The 17,697-nt window shown below is 44.0% G+C and overlaps 2 protein-coding genes and 1 long non-coding RNA gene across 6 annotated transcripts in view; 1 reads left to right on the top strand and 2 right to left on the bottom strand.

Moving 5' to 3' along the window:
- Positions 1 to 15,381, top strand: part of LOC127596452 (uncharacterized) — a 93,729-nt gene extending 78,348 nt beyond the window's left edge. The window contains exon 2 of the long non-coding RNA XR_007961483.1: positions 14,366 to 15,381. This is a non-coding gene — a long non-coding RNA (uncharacterized LOC127596452). The remainder of the gene's footprint in view (positions 1 to 14,365) is intronic.
- Positions 1 to 17,697, bottom strand: part of LOC127596358 (interleukin-1 receptor accessory protein-like 1) — a 268,134-nt gene that overhangs the window by 202,106 nt on the left and 48,331 nt on the right. The window lies entirely within an intron of this gene.
- The window catches only part of LOC127596382 (probable G-protein coupled receptor 34), a 281,249-nt gene that overhangs the window by 254,704 nt on the left and 8,848 nt on the right, over positions 1 to 17,697 (bottom strand). The window lies entirely within an intron of this gene.

The following is a 17,697-nucleotide window of genomic DNA, read 5'->3' as shown; positions in this document are numbered from 1 at the left end:
ACAGTACACAAAAGGGTAAAAGTATTTGATGATATGTATATTTTTTCTTTTTCATCTTTGTATTGAAAAAAGATCAACTCATATTACTACATAACAAGGGGTAGGACTAGATAACTTATTTACTTCTTCCTACTCTTTTGAACATATAACTGGGATGATGTCTGTTTTTATTTTTTTCCTTTTGTAATTTTTACTTGCCTTCACTTCTGTCAATCTGTTATTGTATTGTATGTTCTATATACAGTATGTTCAATAAATAAACAAACATGAGGATTAGTCAAATAAAAACATTGACACTGGATAGCAAGAGTTACTGTAATAATGCTTTCGAGCGTTCAATTGAGCCAACTTCCTATTCCCACTCAGAAACTATATTTTCAAACACGTCTTTGAGCTCATGAAGAAAAACCTCAGGCCAGACTCAAACTTTCCAAACATGCAGATGGGATGGGAAATGCTTTGGGCCAATGTCTGATTACTTCTTATCTGTTCTCGTCGCCCCTGCAACCAAGTCTTATCACCGTCTGGACAATAATTAACTGGAATTACAAAGCACCAAATGCTAAGCTGACGCCATTAGTACCAAGTGGTTTGTCGAATTTGGGGCCTGCCTGTTCTGAGATGACCACGAGGGAGGGCCGAATTTCATCCAACGTGGCTGCAGACAACAAATGCTTGCCCCGTGCCGCTGCAGAGTGACATACCTGTCAGGTTGTATGGTCTTGGCGTATTTTGTACAAGTGGACCCTTATTTTCAAGTGGGAATCCATTACACTACATACCTGTACACTTTTTGGACAGGCAGTCATTTTTTTTTTTAACCGTTCTGATTTTGTGACCGTTTTTGCTTGCAACCAAGGAGCGAATTACCGATATCTTCGCCTTTACTCATCGTCTGGTTCTTCCGATCACATGACTGCAGCTCATCACGTTGTGTAGTTATTTGAAGTGAAGCAAGTAAAAATTCTTCCAAAAGTGATAATATGGATGAACCAGCGCATAAGAAGAGAAAAGTTCTTGCCGGCGAGAATGCTGGATGGATTAAAGCATCTTCAAAAAGAGCACAGTATTCTTGCCATCTGCTGCGTGGAGCGAACATTAAGGTTTCTGCCTCCGGATGTTACGATCTGAGGAAACATTTTGAGGCGAAAGGTCATGAAGAAGCAATCTCCAGAATGAAAAGCTACAAATGGATAAAAGAACAACTTTAACAAAGAAAAACCATGCACTCATGTGATGGTATGAGGAAAGCGGAGATTTTATTCATCCACTTTGTTGCTAAGCACTATTTGCCTGCCGCTGTAGCAGATCACTTGACAGAACAAACGAAACAAATGGTGCCTGATTCAAAGATTGCAATTTTACTTATCTACACGTTTATTTCTTCAGTGACAAAACACGATCAGTAACATTTCATTCATGCTCATATGCTTAAAATGCTTTATTCTTATTTGCTAAATAATGTGATTAAAAAAAACAATCAGTTAAAAAATGTAGGTCAGTGTTTTTCAAACCCTGTGCCGGGGCACACTAGAGTGCTGCGGGATATTGTCAGGTGTGCCATGGGAAATTATACAATATGTATGCCTGTGCGGTCTATCGCTTGGCAGAATCTAATCGTGTAGTACTCTTCCATACCGGTAGGTAGCAACAGCAGGTAGCTAATTGCCTTGCTGCTTCGTGACAGGCGAAGTTTCTGGCCCGAAGCAAAACAACGAAAGGCATCTTTCAATTAGATTTACCGGAGATGCAACGGCACCGACTCCGTCGTGCTTGGTATGTGGTGAAACAGCACTATGGTCCCAAGTAAGCTTTAACTCCGTCTCCGAACAAAACACCCTTTACTTCGAAACAACATTGTGGAGTATTTGGTCTGCCTGCTTGAATACACGGAGAAACAAGCAACGTGCATGAAAAAAAAACGCAAAGGTAAACGACAGAGCCTTGAAAGCAAGTTACCATGTTGCTGAACATGTGGCTAAATCAAAAAAGTGGCAGAGCAATTAATACTTCCCGCCTGCAAAGCCATTGTAAACGACATGTTCGGACCCGAAACGGCGAAAGAAATATTCTGACAGAGAAAGAATGAGAGCTGCGCAGGAAGAGCTTCATGTGTCTTTCATCGATTGCTGCCAGGATATCAGATCTGTGTTCATCCAAACCATTTATCACACTGAGTGAGAATAAATATGAAAGATTGTAAAATGTATCTATCTATTTCCTATTCAAGGTGTTAGAACGTAACATTATTTTTCAATGTTTAAAAAAACGCTTATCATACATAACAACATAACACTTAACTGTTAAAATAAGCGTCTTTCACAATTTCAGCTAGTGGTGTGCCGTGGGATTTTTTTCAATGAAAGAAATGTGCCTTGGTTCGAAATAGATTGAAAAACACTATTGTCGGTCATCGACCTGCACAGTAGGAAGGCTACGTGACCTGAAACGAGAGGAAAGCCATTCTTTCAAAATAAAACAGGAAATGACCAGACAAACACAAACAACCTTCACCACGGCGTGACAATGCAAAACAGATAATACATATTACAGTTTACCACAATTGAAATGCAGACAGTGAACATGCATCTTCCCATGGGAGAAAGATAAACACAGAATACAGGAAGTCTTTGGGAATGCATATGCTGACAAATCTCCAAGTCAAGCTGAACTGTGAACTGAAATGCTATGAAGTGAAGCCATCAAAACAGATGAGTGAAATGGCAAAAAGTGCCACTGACACTCACAACAAAACTCACAGTTGAATTTCTTGCTGAAAAAGAAAATGACAAATGTGCTTTGATCCCTCCTGGTTATATTTTGACAATAAAATAGTCATTTGTGTTTTAATAAGCATTTAATTTGGTTGATATTGCACGTGATATGAATGTTGTAAGATCATTTTGGAAGGGAAAACGGCAACTTTTGTAAGATTACCTACAGCCTCGCGTTGACGGGTATAGACTGAAGTGTAGGCTCAGGTCGCACTGGGGAGCAGAAGTCATGTGTGTCAAATTAATGCAATGGTGTCAAAATTGTCAATACGTACAATCCGTCAAATGTGAAGCTTTTCTCCTCTGACAAGAATTTTAAAAAACGGATTCAGATGCAGCGGCCCGGTAGTCCAGTGGTTAGCACGTCGGCTGCACAGTGCAGAGGTACCGGGTTCGATTCCAGCTCCGGCCTCCCTGTGTGGAGTTTGCATGTTCTCCCCGGGCCTGCGTGGGTTTTCTCCGGGTGCTCCGGTTTCCTCCCACATTCCAAAAACATGCGTGGCAGGCTGATTGAACACTCTAAATTGTCCCTAGGTGTGAGCGTGGATGGTTGTTCGTCTTTGTGTGCCCTGCGATTGGCTGGCAACCGATTCAGGGTGTCCCCCGCCTAATGCCCGGAGACGGCTGGGATGGGCTCCAGCACCCCCCGCGACCCTAGTGAGGATCAAGCGGTACGGAAGATGAATGAATGAATGAATGAATGGATTCAGATGCAACATTTCCTGAGGCTATAGGTCATAATCAGCTACTTTGGCTTCCATGTCAAAATTACGCCTTTGGGTAAATTGGAGGTTTGTGAACTGGTCACTTTAATTCCTTCCAACTATGTAGACTGAACAAAAGATGAAATACAGTTGCAAGGCGGACAATCGACGACCAACCACGACAAATCTCTTCCGCTCTCTTTCCACCCTCCCTCGTTTAACAGCATCCTTGAGCCTCAGCACTTTTGTTTCCGTGGCAACGAGCATGCACTGGAATGGATGATGATGATCTCACCTCTTTCGTTGGTATAAAACACACACGCGTGCACACACAGATAAAAATGGTCCATTCTAACTAATGTGATGCTGATCTTTCAAATGTCCATATGATGTTAAGACTGCAGTGGAGGCGCAAAAGATGAGGCTCCTAAAGATGTAGGAATCAGACTTTGACCCAAACTTTAATTGAAAATACACCGTGTGATCACATCAAATCTTTGAGGTTGAACTACTGTCACACGAGATTTCAATATACTGCTCAAGAGCTCCTCAGCTAGTGTTTGACTTTTTCTGTCTTTTGCAACACAATTTCCCAAAAGACAGTTCAGATTCTAGAAGAGAAGATTAAGATGGGCATCCAGCTTCTCTATCTGCGTCAAGTGTTTCATTGCTTTGATGTTTTACAATTAACTGTCATTTGTTTATTTTTGCACTTGTATGAAAAATAATGTTCAATCATGAGATGCGCAATCCTGAATAATCTCTATTTCGAATGCAAAAATAACTGCTTCCTCATCCAAACAAAGCGGATGCGCAAGAAGCAGCTTGGAAAGGATTGCGAAATACTCTCATAGATGACATGTTCCCAATGTTCAATAATTGAGATTGAGCTTGTTATGGGCCAATGTGGGTTACAAGCCATTGGAATTTTCCAAACTGCTTTCACCTTATTTCCTCAATAGGAGAGTATGTGCCATTGCATTTTTAAAATGTATTCAATAGCAGCCCTGTGAACAATTCTGAAGAGATGCACCCAAAAACCTGGACTCACCCCCACTCACCCATTTTAAATAGCACAGCCACCTTATGGAGCATTTATGAAGTTGCATATATGCTTAGATCTTTTTTTCTTTTTTTCTTTTTTTTTGCATTCTGCACCGCGTTCAGTTCATTTTTTTGGAATGTATTTTTGTGCATGCAAATACTTTGTTTTTCTACTTTCTTCCCTCCAAATTTTGCTGCTGTAAATTGGGAATTTCTCCATTGTGAGACAAATAAAGGTTTTCTTATCTTATCTTAATCAATTAAGCTGCATCCAAACTGATGGGAATTTGTGATAGGAATATGGGGGCTGGGGGCGTTGGCGATATTTGATTAAAACCCCCCGCCAAAATAAATAAATAAATAACTCTTCTGATACGTCCTTTATAATCTGGTCCGAACTCATATCCATATGCCACTCACAGTTTCCTTTGTTAGTAAATGCTTCTAAGTGTGTACAGCCTCCAAAATAGATTCCACATGGTCAAAAAGCTCTTGGCAAAGCACTTGCTGCATTTGGCGCTTGTTTAAACATTCACTCAAGTGCCACAAGCCTCTGACAGCCAAGGGACTTCGGAGGCACGTTGCCCCATTAAACAAGTGGATGTCATGCATGTGAGCAAGAGGCAAGACACTATTCTGTCAGCACAATTACATGGAGGCTGCACAGTTCGACACGGACTGCATTCTGTTGGCTTAAAAGCAGGGAAGGCACAAAAACGGTCTTTTTCCCATTTTTGCAATCGGACAGGCAGTCAACGATTTGACTTGCATGAACTACAGCATCATAGAAACGTGAATGAACATAGTAAAAGGTGACAATAAACACTGGATAAAATAGAAAAAAAACATAAGTACATTCGTAAGTACAATTTGTAATTCTCCGGATGTTTTTGTAAATTGGGCATCAACAAGCCAGTCCTTCACAATAACTTTAAGAGTGATATGATGTAAACTCTCTGATTGGTTGTGGCGTTGTATTCCATTGGCGTGATGCTCTGAATGAGAACACTGCTTGAATGGATGCTGTTCTTCTCCAGACTTTTTTAGCTGCACCTCCAGTAGCAGAGGATTCGATTTTTATAAAACTTGGATAGAGGAAGAGGAGCTGTACAATCATCCGAGCCTATATTGTTTTTGTACATGATGAAATTATCTCGGCTCAGCAGTTTATACTTTGTCACCATATTACAGTGAGGTTTCTTATCGAGTATTTTAAACGCTTGTTTTATAAAGTGACTCCAGGGGCTTCAGTACTACGGAATGTGCACTAGACCAGCTTATGGGACAGGATGAGACATAATTATGGAGGAAAAAAAATGTGTACCTTCAATGCTGCTGTTGGCAGTGAGTCTCAATTTAATCTAAAATTTGATAGAGTGAACTTCATTTGATTTCAAACTTTCTTCATGTGAGATCTGAAACTGAGATTGGTGTCAGCATTTGTATTTTGTAACAGCCTGTAGCCTCTCCCCAGAGACAACGATTTCCAGAGTCTTGATTTCCAATTGAATTATTATTTGGGGGGGGGGGGGGGGGCATACAGTTTTAGTGAGTTCGAAACAGCATTGATTCAGCCAAAATGTAATTCCCCGCATTGCATCGGGCAGTTTAATTGCACCCTAAATGATGTCTTCCTATGCCTCAGAATAACTGTATCTTCTGTTTACATTAAGATGCAAATCATTAATATACGTGCTAAGCAAAAGTGGACTTCATATGGAGCCTTGCTTTACACAAGCTGATAACTGTAAAATATTGAAAAATATTATGATCGATTTTAACCACCCGGGAATGCGATGAAAGCTATGATTCTAAAACAGTCTGTAGAATACTGAAATTAAGTACTTTTTGTTAGTTTTTTAAAGAATTGGGTGTTTTTTCTTTTAAATCCAATTCAAACAGTTGAAAATACTACACCATTCTTTATTCGCAAAAGTCACAGTTGAATATTTTTAGAATTGAATATTCAATTTGTTATTCCATCAAGTAATAGCTGCATAAATAAATAAAGTGTATGTGCAAAATTTTTCCCAATTACTCCATATTGATAAAAACAACAACAACAACTAAGCCACAATTAAGCAATGTCGCAAGAGGGATGACCGACAGGCGAATCGGCGCAGTGCTTGCTGTGATGCGGACCAATGGTCACAAGCTGTGGGTCGAGATTCCGGATAAGAGTGGCTGAAATGAGTTTCCTTCGCAGGGTGTCCATGCTCTCCCTTAGAGATAAGGTGAGAAGCTCGGTCATCCGGGAGGAGCTCAGAGTGGAGCTGCTGTGAGGAGCCAAATGAGGTGGCTCGGGCAAACACAGAAGACAGTCTTGAATATAAATAATTTCACCAAGATTTAACAGAAAACCACAACCATAAAGGTTGATATGAAAAGAAATACACGTACCGGCACATAGAATTTTAAGACTCAAACAATGATTGTAGATTTGAACATAATTTGGTTCCTCCTCCTTAGCCAATCACTTAGCCAATAACTGGCCATCACAGTACCCGCCGTGATCCTACTGAAAACAGAAACACTCACCCTCACATTTATATTGTCTCCAAAAACCGTGGAAACAAACGCACAAGACAGGCGGGGTGTGTTTCTCTCAGTCAGTAAAACGGGCGTCCGTCAGTGATGGACTGAAAGGTCCATCAGTACCTTACCCGATTAATTATGATTACACCATCAGCACTTTAATCTGTCTTTTTTTATTTTTTCCCCGTCATTCGTCAGCAAAACGCAGGTCCGTTACTGATGGACTGGCAGACCTTCCATCAGCACTGAAGGAATGTCCACCTCAGTTAATTTCCACTATCCCACATACATTAAAAGTAGATCAGAAGCGATGATAGCACCACCACTGGATGCTGCAAAAGACACTGGTGAGTCAATGGACTCCATGCCCGCCTCATTTCCACATTTTCAGGCGTGCTAACTTCCAGTCGCGAATTTAACCTTTTCGCAATAGCATCGAACTCTTTAAAATATACAATCTGCTAAAATGATGACAAGTTACCACAAAAGACGTACGACCGTATTATTTGCGCCAGCTATCCAAGTGTTGGGGAAGTGATCAAAGAACCATATCTCATTAAATGAATGCCAATTGCTGTATCATGGTACATGTGGGTCAAGCCAACTTTGGTTAGAGGGCACAAAAACCACCAGGAAATAGAAATAAAACCTTTAATATCACATTCTCTGGTGCGGAGGTTGAGCTTACGAAAACATAAACGACAATAATAAAATAAGAATGATAAGCATGTTCTACTAACTGCAGGCTGAGGATAAATGTTCCCGGAGGGGGTGAGAAAGATTTCGACTTCATGACTCGCCGGGAAAACAAAGAGAAAGACGTACAGACGACTTTCTTTGAGTCGATCATGCAACTGTTAAATTGTCTCACAGAATGTATAACATTTCAATCGCCTTTTTAGTACCGGCTCACTGGCCAACACTTTCAAAGAAAAAGCTCAAAATAACGGACGGCACACCACAGAGTTGGCTGGAGTAGCGGTTACTTCATCTTTAAAAAGTCAGAATTTCGGAGGACATTTCCACCTTGAAATGCACTGGCTCCGAACTGTTGAATATACCAAATACAAAAACCTACGGGAACACAATTTTAAAGAATGAGGCTATGGTCACACGTCCCGATTACTTGGAATAAACTGAAACCGGAAGCTTGTAAAGCTCTGAATCTTCCCCCTGTAAATATGTTACAAGCTGTCATGTATAGTGTCCGTTAGCCTAAAGCACGACGTGAAAGGGTTAAATCCTTTAAAGTTGCTGAAAGATGCAGCTCGCTTGCAGAAATTGGTACTTAATTACCCGTTTAAAAATGTTGACACTTTTAGAGCTTGAACACCAGAACCATAGATCAATTGCACTGTTTCCTGAAATGTTTTCCGCCGACCATGCTGAAGATCAGAGACATTGTTATTACTTCCAGTGGCACAATGGGAATGGTTTTCAGATCGTACCCCTGCCTCATTTACCGAGATGTAGGTTTGGGATTTTGTTTGACGTGTCTGAATGATGTTGAAGCATCCACCATTGAGACTACTGAATCATCTTCTGCATTTCCGGAGCTCATTTCACTTCATTTGCATGTCCTGACTTGGATAGTGCTTGTCTGATTTGAAAAAGCGGTACGTATGAAGGGTTAGCACAACATCCTGGTACATATAAGTCTCCATACCAACGACCTTCTTCCAAAGCTAATCCATCATTTGCATATTAGAAGCAATGAAAGACGCAAACAGAGCCATTATCCTGAGCTGTCCGTGTGTGCTTTTTAAGAACTGGTGCGCAAAGGCGACAGAGAGCCTCAGAGAGCAAAGTGAACAGCAAAAAGGGGCCCTTTTAATGCTGGTATAATGCGCTCTTTAAAAGCACTGAGGGTGGCATGCTCATTAAGTAGTACAATTAGGCAACCTTTTAAATTCCATACAGCACAATGACCAACGCTTGAAAAGTATTACAGTGGGATTTCAGTCAGGATTATAAATTCAGAATTGTGTTGCCCTTTTGTTGCTCCATTACCAAATAAATACAGACAAGGAAATCCGACATAAATTACAGCAGTCTGAAAATCTGGTTGAAACCTTCATTTCTATGCATGAGACGATATTTTGACCGGCCTGATTGTTAACTTGTTTCAGAAATTATAGGTTGTTGGGCCAAATTTGGCAAAAAAGAAATTGCTGCAATGGATAAAAAATATATTTTTAATTATTGCAAATGTTGAAAGTCATGGCTGGAAAACGATGAATCACATGGATAGCAAACGGCAGTCAAAAGTTACCAAACACAAACGTTGCCTTGTCCATGCACCACTATGTTATAAACTGTAGCAATACTGAGTGTCATTACGAATAAATCACATACAGTGGTACCTCTACTTACAAACGTCTCTTCATGCGAAATTTTCAAGTTACGAAACACCAGGAAAATATTGCCTCTTGTTGCGAAAGAAATTTCAACGAAATTTCAAAGAAAATTCATACGAAAGTATGCTGCTCGCCGCTCTGATTTTCCTGAACGCAACATACTTATAGCTGTCTTTGGATATTACAGAGCATATTCCTGGCATCCCATTGGCGAAGAGGGACCTCTCCCGTATGCGTCTTTTTGCGTACATCAGTGTCAAACCCTGTGCCGCGGTTATCAGGTGTGCCATGCGAAATTATCCAATATGTACGCTTGTGCGGTCTATCTCCTGGCAGAGTAATCATGTAGTACTCTTCCATACCGGCAGGTAGCAGCAGCAGCAGCTAGCTAATTGCCTTACGCTTCAAGACAAGCGAAGTTTCCGGCGCGAGGCAATACAACAAAAGGTATATTTTATTTACCGGTAGATTTACTTTTACCAGAGATGCAACGGCACAGACTCCATTGTGCTTGGTATGTGGTGAAACAGTGCTATGAGCCCAAATAAAACACCCTTCACTTCGAAACAACAATGTAGAGTATTTTGTTCGCCTGCGTGAATTCAGGGAGAAACAAGCAACGTGCATGAGAAAAACCGCAAACGTAAACGAGTAAGCAAGTTACCATGTCGCTGAACATGTGGCTAAATCTAAAAGTTGGCAAAGCAATTAATACTTCCTGCCTGCAAAGCCATTGTAAACGACATTCGGACCCGAAACGGCGAAAGAAATAGCCTGAGTGCTGTAAAATGTAAAAACATAGAAAGAATGAGATCTGTGTTCATCCAAACCATTTATCACACTAGTGAGAATAAATATGAAAGATTCTAAAATATTTGATTGATGTTGATTTGATTCCTATTCAAGGTGTCATAATACAGTGTCATTTTTCAATGTTAAAAACGCTTATAATAACAATATAACACTTATTTGTTAAAATGAGCTTTTTTTCACATTTTTTAATAGTAACTGCAAATTTGTTTTGTGCAAGGTTGTGGTTTTCCTGTGCTTCAGGCATGTAGATGCAAAACAGGATGGGCTGCAGACAGATGTCAAAACAGGAGCACTCTTCCCTTTTCTCTTGTCTTTTTCCTTCAATTCATTCTCAAATACGTACAACCAATAAAAATGAAGTATTGTTTAACATAACCATACTGGAACATGTTTAGGGTTCGTTTTACTGTTTAATCCCTCCAGAGAAGAAATGCCGTAAGAGGGGCCGCGCCCCACTGCTCGGGGAGCTGCTTCATCACAGATCTGTAAATCGTGTTTCTCCATCAACTGTAGCAGAAATAAATCTCATGGTTAGCCCAAGACTTTCGTTGTGTTGGTTTCCCTGGAGAAGACACCTGCACCTCTGCACTGTGAGGCCGGCGCGCTGCCATAACAACGGGACTTTGCATTTTGACAGACTGTAATTTTTTCAATTCAATTCAATTCAATTGTATTTATAGAGCACTTTCGAACAGCCATCGCTGCATAAAAAGTGCTATACATGGAGCAATTTAACATATAAAATAGACAGTAAAACAAATCTGTAACAAAGAAAGCACCGAACAGTAAAACCAAGAACAAATCTAAGTCATGCTGAGTCGAATGCCAAAGAATACAAGTGAGTTTTGAGGAGGGGTTTGAAGATGGGCAGCGAGGAGGCTTGCTGAATATTCAGTGGGAGGTCATTCTAGAGAGAGGGACCAGCAACAGAAAAGGCTCGATCCCCTCTGAGCCTCACTTTAGTTCTTGGTACTTCTAATAATGTCTGGTCCGCAGGCCTGAGGCAGCTGGTAGATGTGTAGGGAGATTTTTGGGAAATCTTGTCACTGTGCTTATTGTAGTGAGGTACAAACAGGTGAGTTGTCGAGCCAAACGCCTTTTAAAATTGAGGGGAATGATGTGGTGAATTAATCAGATGTATGCATGTAATATTTTAGTCTCCATTCCCCTCACCCCATCCAGGCAATTAGCTTACAAGTGAGACTACACAGCTTCAGGCAGCCAGCAGGCCAATCCGTTGAGGAGGCGTGGAAGGGAGTGTGGGGTTTTTAAAAGACAATTGGTATTCATGTCCACATTGTAAATGTTAAAGTTTACAGTACATTCAATTGTTGTCAACCTTAAAGTTCAGGTGCTTTCCTTTCATCTTAAAGTCTGCCTCATCTAACATGGAAACCAAATTCTCCTCATCAAAGCACCGGTTGGCCTTCTTGATATTTAAATCCTCTTTTGGACTCAATCTTATTATCATCCATACCCCTAATCTCTGAAATTGGTACAGAGCGACCCAGATGTTGAAAGCAGGCTGAGAAATTGGCTCAGGGATCTTGGAACCGACTGTCGCGGAAGTTTATCAAACTAGAAAGTAAATGCATTGTGATCAGTATGAAAATACTGACAGACAATAGGAGCTCCACAACTCTGAACAACTGGAGGCAGCTAAATGATATTACGCCAGGCCTGTTTGATTGATAGCTGTGTGATCCATGGACACTTCACCATTTAGCCACAAGTAGCCACCCAACCTGATTCCCAAATCCGGATTTCAGTCAGACTTAAGTGAATGGTTTGGTTATATTTCTCCTCAGATAGATAAGTATTTAGATGGGTAAACTATGAATGGGTAAACGTCCCCCCCCCAAAAAAAAACTTTTGTGAAAGGTTTATTACAGCCTCAAGGTCACAATTGACAGAGGGGGGCCCCGATGACCCGCGTCCGGGCAAGGGAAACCTAGATCCATGGTTTCAGATTTGGAGGTGCTGATTTTCATCCCAACCGCTTCACACTCGGCTGCGAAACGCTCCAGTGAGAGTTGGAGAGCCCCGTTTGAAGGAGCCAACAGCACCACATCATCTGCAAAAAGCAGGGATGCAATACTGCGGCCCCCAAAACGGACCCCCTCAACGCTTCGGCTGCTCCTAGAAATTCTGTCCATAAAGGTTCTGAACAGAATCGGCGACAAAGGGCAGCCTTGGCGGAGTCCTACCCCCACTGGAAACGATTCAGACTTACTGCCGGCAATGCGAACCAAACTCTGACATCGGTGGTATGGTGACGAACCGCCCGTATCAGGGGGTTCGGTACCCCAGACCCACGAAGCACCCCCCACATAACTCCCCGAGGGACACGGTCAAACGCCTTCTCCAAGTCCACAAAACACATGTAGACTGGTTGGGCGAATTCCCACATACCCTCAAGGACCCTGCTAAGGGTGTAGAGCTGGTCCACTGTTCCACGGCCGGGACGAAAACCACACTGCTCCTCCTCAATCTGAGGCTCGACTTCCTGACGGACCCTCCTCTCCAGCACCCCTGAATAGACCTTACTAGGGAGGCTGAGGAGTGTGATCCCTCTGTAGTTGGAACACACCCTCCGGTCCCCCTTTTTAAAAAGAGGGACTACCACCCCGGTCTGCCAATCCAGAGGCACTCTCCCTGTTCACCACGCGATGTTGCAGAGGCGTGTCAACCAGGACAGCCCCACAACATACAGAGCCTTGAGGAACTCCGGGCGGATCTCATCCACCCCTGCGGCCTTGCCACCGAGGAGCTTTTTAACCACATCGGTGACTTCAACCACAGAGATAGGAGAGCCCACCTCAGAGTCCCCAGGCTCTGCTTCCTCCAAGGAAGGCGTGTTGGTGGAGTTGAGGAGGTCTTCGAAGGCACTCTGCCCACCGGTTCACAACGTCCCGAGTCGAAGTCAGCAGCGCCCCATCCCCACTGTACACAGTGTTAGTGGTGCACTGCTTCCCCCTCCTGAGACGTCGGATGTTCGACCAGAATTTCCTCGAAGCCGTCCGGAAGTCGGCTTCCATGGCCTCACCGAACTCTTCCCACGCTCGGGTTTTTGCCTCGGCGACCACTGAAGCTGCGGTCCGCTTGGCCAGTCGATACCCGTCAGCTGCCTCTGGGGTCCCACAGGCCATAAAGGCTCGAAAGGACTCCTTCTTCAGCTTGACGGCATCCCTTACTGCTGGTGTCCACCAGCGAGTACGGGGGTTGCCGCCACGACAGGCACCTTACGGCCACAACTCAGATTGGCCGCCTCAACAATAGAGGAACATGGTCCACTCGGGCTCAATGTCCCCCGCCTCCCCCGGAACATGGGAAAAGCTCTGTCGGAGGTGGGAGTTGAAACTCCTTCTGACAGGGGAGTCCGCTAGACGCTCCCAACAAACCCTCACTATACGTTTGGGTCTGCCAGGACGGACCGGCATCTTCCCCCACCATCGGAGATCAGTTGACAGCTCCGCCCCTCTCTTCACCCGAGTGTCTAGAACATGCGGCCGCAAATCCGATGATACAACAACAAAGTCGATCATCGAACTGCGGCCTAGGGTGTCCGGGTGCCAAGTGCACATATGGACACCCTTATGCTTGAACAAGGTGTTCGTTATGGACAATCCGTGACGAGCACAGAAGTCCATTAACAAAACACCACTCGGGTTCTGACCACTCGGGGGGGCCGTTCCTCCCAATCACGCCCCTCCAGGTCTCACTGTCATTGCCCACGTGAGCATTGAAGTCCCCCAGGAGAACAAGGGAGTCCCCAGCAGGAGTACTCTCCAGCACACTCTCCAAGGACTCCAAAAAGGGTGGGTATGCTGAGCTGCCGTTTGGTGCATATGCACAAACAACAGTCAGGACCAGTCCACCCACCCGAAGGCGGAGGGAGGCAACCCTCTCGTCTACCGGTGTGAACCCCAATGTACAGGCACTGAGTCGGGGGGCAATGAGTATGCCCACACCTGCTCTGCGCCTCTCACCGTGAGCAACTCCAGAGTGGAAGAGAGTCCAACCCCTCTCGAGAGAACTGGTACCAGAACCCAGGCTGTGTGTGGAGGCAAGTCCGACTATATCCAGTCGGAAATTCTCTGCCTCACACACCAGCTCGGGCTCCTTCCCTGCCAGAGAGGTGACATTCCATGTCCCAAGAGCTAGCTTCTGCAGCCGAGGATCGGACCGCCAGGGTCCCCGCCTTTGGCTGCCGCCCAGCTCACATTGCACCCGACCCCTTTGGCCCCTCTCATGGGTGGTGAGCCCATGGGAAGGGGGACCCACGTTGCCTCTTCGTGCTGTGCCCGGCCGGGCCCCATGGGTGTAGGCCCGGCCACCAGGCGCTTGCCAACGAGCCCCACCTCCAGGCCTGGCTCCAGAGGGGGGCCCCGATGACCCGCGTCCGGGCAAGGGAAACCTAGATCCATTTATTGCCATCATCATTGGGGTCTTTGAGCCGTGCTTTGTCTGGCCCCTCACCTAGAACCTGTTTGCGATGGGTGACCCTGCCAGGGGCATAAAGCCCCAGACAACTTAGCTTCTAGGATCATTGGGACACACAAACCCCTCCACCACGGTAAGGTGACGACTCACTAATACTATTCTGAGCAGTCTCATTAATTTAGAGGGTGCGTTCTATCCTTTAACATAGTTATTAATGTGGATGTCCTCCCTGAGTTTAACATTACGATGGTGAGAAGACAGTAAATGTAATTGACTGTCAGGATGTCCTTGATTCTTCCTGATGGTGTGAAGCTGATGGAGTGAAGGGGGCTAATATGTGTGGCAGGCCTACTAGTGTCACGTTAGGCACGAAGCAGGAAAAAGGAACCGCTTTGTACGTAACGGAGAAAACGAAAACAAGCGGCTCCCCGAAATGGCAGACACCGACAAGGACTTTGTAAAACAATATTTATTATAAACAAAAATGCCGCCTAATAAACAACAGAAAACGCTGGTCACAGAACGATAGCCAGGAAATAAGGAACGCGACAACAGAAAGAGCTGGTAAAAACGAGCACCAGGAAATAAGGAAATGCGACAACAGAAAACGCTTGCAAAACAACGGCAAGGAAAATATGTTAAACGAGTACTGATTCACGTACGCTAAGATAATGCTTCCCGTGGGACGACGATAATATAACCAACCGTGAATGGTGTCGAACAATATGTGTAATCATAGGCAATAGCAGTGGCACGGCATGCATATTACATAAAAGATAAAAAGACTTACACATGCCTTTTTAAATGCTACTTATTTGTGATATGCTGCTACGGTAATTATTTTTCAAACATGTATTCACCATTAATAGGATATATATAAGCTGTACAACTCAATAAGAACAATGAAATATTGCTGAGAGCATTGAAAAAAAGAAAAACAACAACAGCTGAGATCTTGTGGCTGGAAAAGTGTGCGCACCCTCTTATAGCGGGCAAGGTGATAATGTTAAGCGCTAACCATTCATTCATTCATTCATCTTCCGAACCGCTTGATCTTCACTAGGGTCGCGGGGGGTGCTGGAGCCTATCCCAGCTGTCTCCGGGCAGCAGGCGGGGAACACCCTGAATCGGTTGCCAGCCAATCACAGGGCACACAGAGACGAACAACCATCCACACTGACACTCACACCTGGGGACAATTTAGAGTGTTCAATCAGCCTGCCACGCATGTTTTTGGAATGTGGGAGGAAACCGGAGCACCCGGAGAAAACCCACGCAGGCCCGGTGAGAACATGCAAACTCCACACAGGGAGGCCGGAGCTGGAATCGAACCCAGTAACTCTGCACTGTGAAGCCGACGTGCTAACCACTGGACTACTGGGTCGCACAAGCGCGAACCAATCACATGCAAACACATTAAATAAGAGTCAGCACTCACTTGCCACTATTTCAGGTACCTTTAATTAACCAAGCATCTAAGGGACAGCATTGTTCAAAGGCATCATTCGGAAAACGGTACAAAAACATTTCTACGGTATGAAGTATACAGCATAGAACACAGTCATACTCAAGTGGAGAAAATATGCTGCAAGAGTAACATTACCAAGAACTAGACATCCCTCTGAAATTGATGAACAGATGAGATGAAAACTGATCAGGCGGGCTGCCAAGAAGCCAGCATTGAAGGACTTGCAGGAATTTCTGGCTGTTGACTACATCTGACTAAAATCTCCTATCTCAGTCCATATGTTTGGGCTATGGAGTAGGGTGGCAAGATGCGAGCCTTATCTTAATATATCCATCCATCCATCCATTTTCTGAACCGCTTAATCCTCACTAGGGTCGCGGGGGGTGCTGGAGCCTATCCCAGCCGTCTTCGGGCAGTAGGCGGGGGACACCCTGGATCAGTTGCCAGCCAATCGCAGGGCACACAGAGACGAACAACCATCCACGCTCACAATCACACCTAGGGACAATTTAGAGTGTTCAATCAGCCTGCCATGCATGTTTTTGGAATGTGGGAGGAAACCGGAGCACCCGGAGAAAACCCACGCAGGCCCGGGGAGAACATGCAAACTCCACACAGGGAGGCCGGAGTTGGAATCGAACCCGGTACCTCTGCACTGTGAAGCCGACGTGCTAACCACTGGACTACTGGGCCGCCCTATCTTAATATACCATAAGCTAAATGGTACAACTGTGCTGAAGTACAAAAGTGGTAGAGCAAATCTCCACACTTACTTGGTGAGCCGGCATGTGGCAGCAGGCAAAGAGGAACACTAGTGCGTCAGCACACCCCGGTTGGGAATCACGACTGGACATATTATTTGTATTTGTCATGTTTGGTCAGTTTGGGCTGTAGTACTTTTAGCTAGCTGCCCTGTAATTGAATGTACAGAGCTCTTCTGCCACGCATCACTTCAATGCATCACAGGAACACCCAAGTAAAATTGTAAAATCGATGAAGAGTCCACACCAGTTCTGATCGCTTGACTGACCGCAACTGTAACAATCCAATTAAACCGTTCGTCCAAATGCCAGAGCCGTCAAACACAAATATGCCCATTTATTGTCGTGCCGCAGGTCGTTACAAGTTGCAGGACCTCGGACATCACAATAACTCCAGTGCTATGGTCTGCTGTCTGACCCCAAGCAACAGGTGACAGTAATTCACAATGAAACAAATGAATTCTAATGATTGTGAACTAACCACAGCTCAAATACATCTCCTACAGTGCTCTAGAACAGCTGTGTCAAATTCATTTCATATTGTGGGCTACATAAGGCCTCGGTAGTTGTCAAGTGGGCCGGACCATTAAAATTCTACCATACTCTGCTACAAATAACCAAAATAATATGTCTTTCCTGTTTTGTTTTGTTTTTGGTCTAAAGAAGCACAAGAACATTAGGAACATGTTGAAATTTTATGACCATATCTTTTCCAAAACATTTCATGAAGCACCTTAGATTTCCTGAGACAAATGTGCAATTTACTTTTATCATTCACATATTGCATTGCAACTGATC

This window comes from Hippocampus zosterae, chromosome 2, assembly GCF_025434085.1.
Source record: "Hippocampus zosterae strain Florida chromosome 2, ASM2543408v3, whole genome shotgun sequence".
In the NCBI taxonomy this organism is placed as follows: Eukaryota; Metazoa; Chordata; class Actinopteri; order Syngnathiformes; family Syngnathidae; genus Hippocampus; species Hippocampus zosterae.
This window is presented reverse-complemented; position numbering and strand designations above follow the sequence as displayed.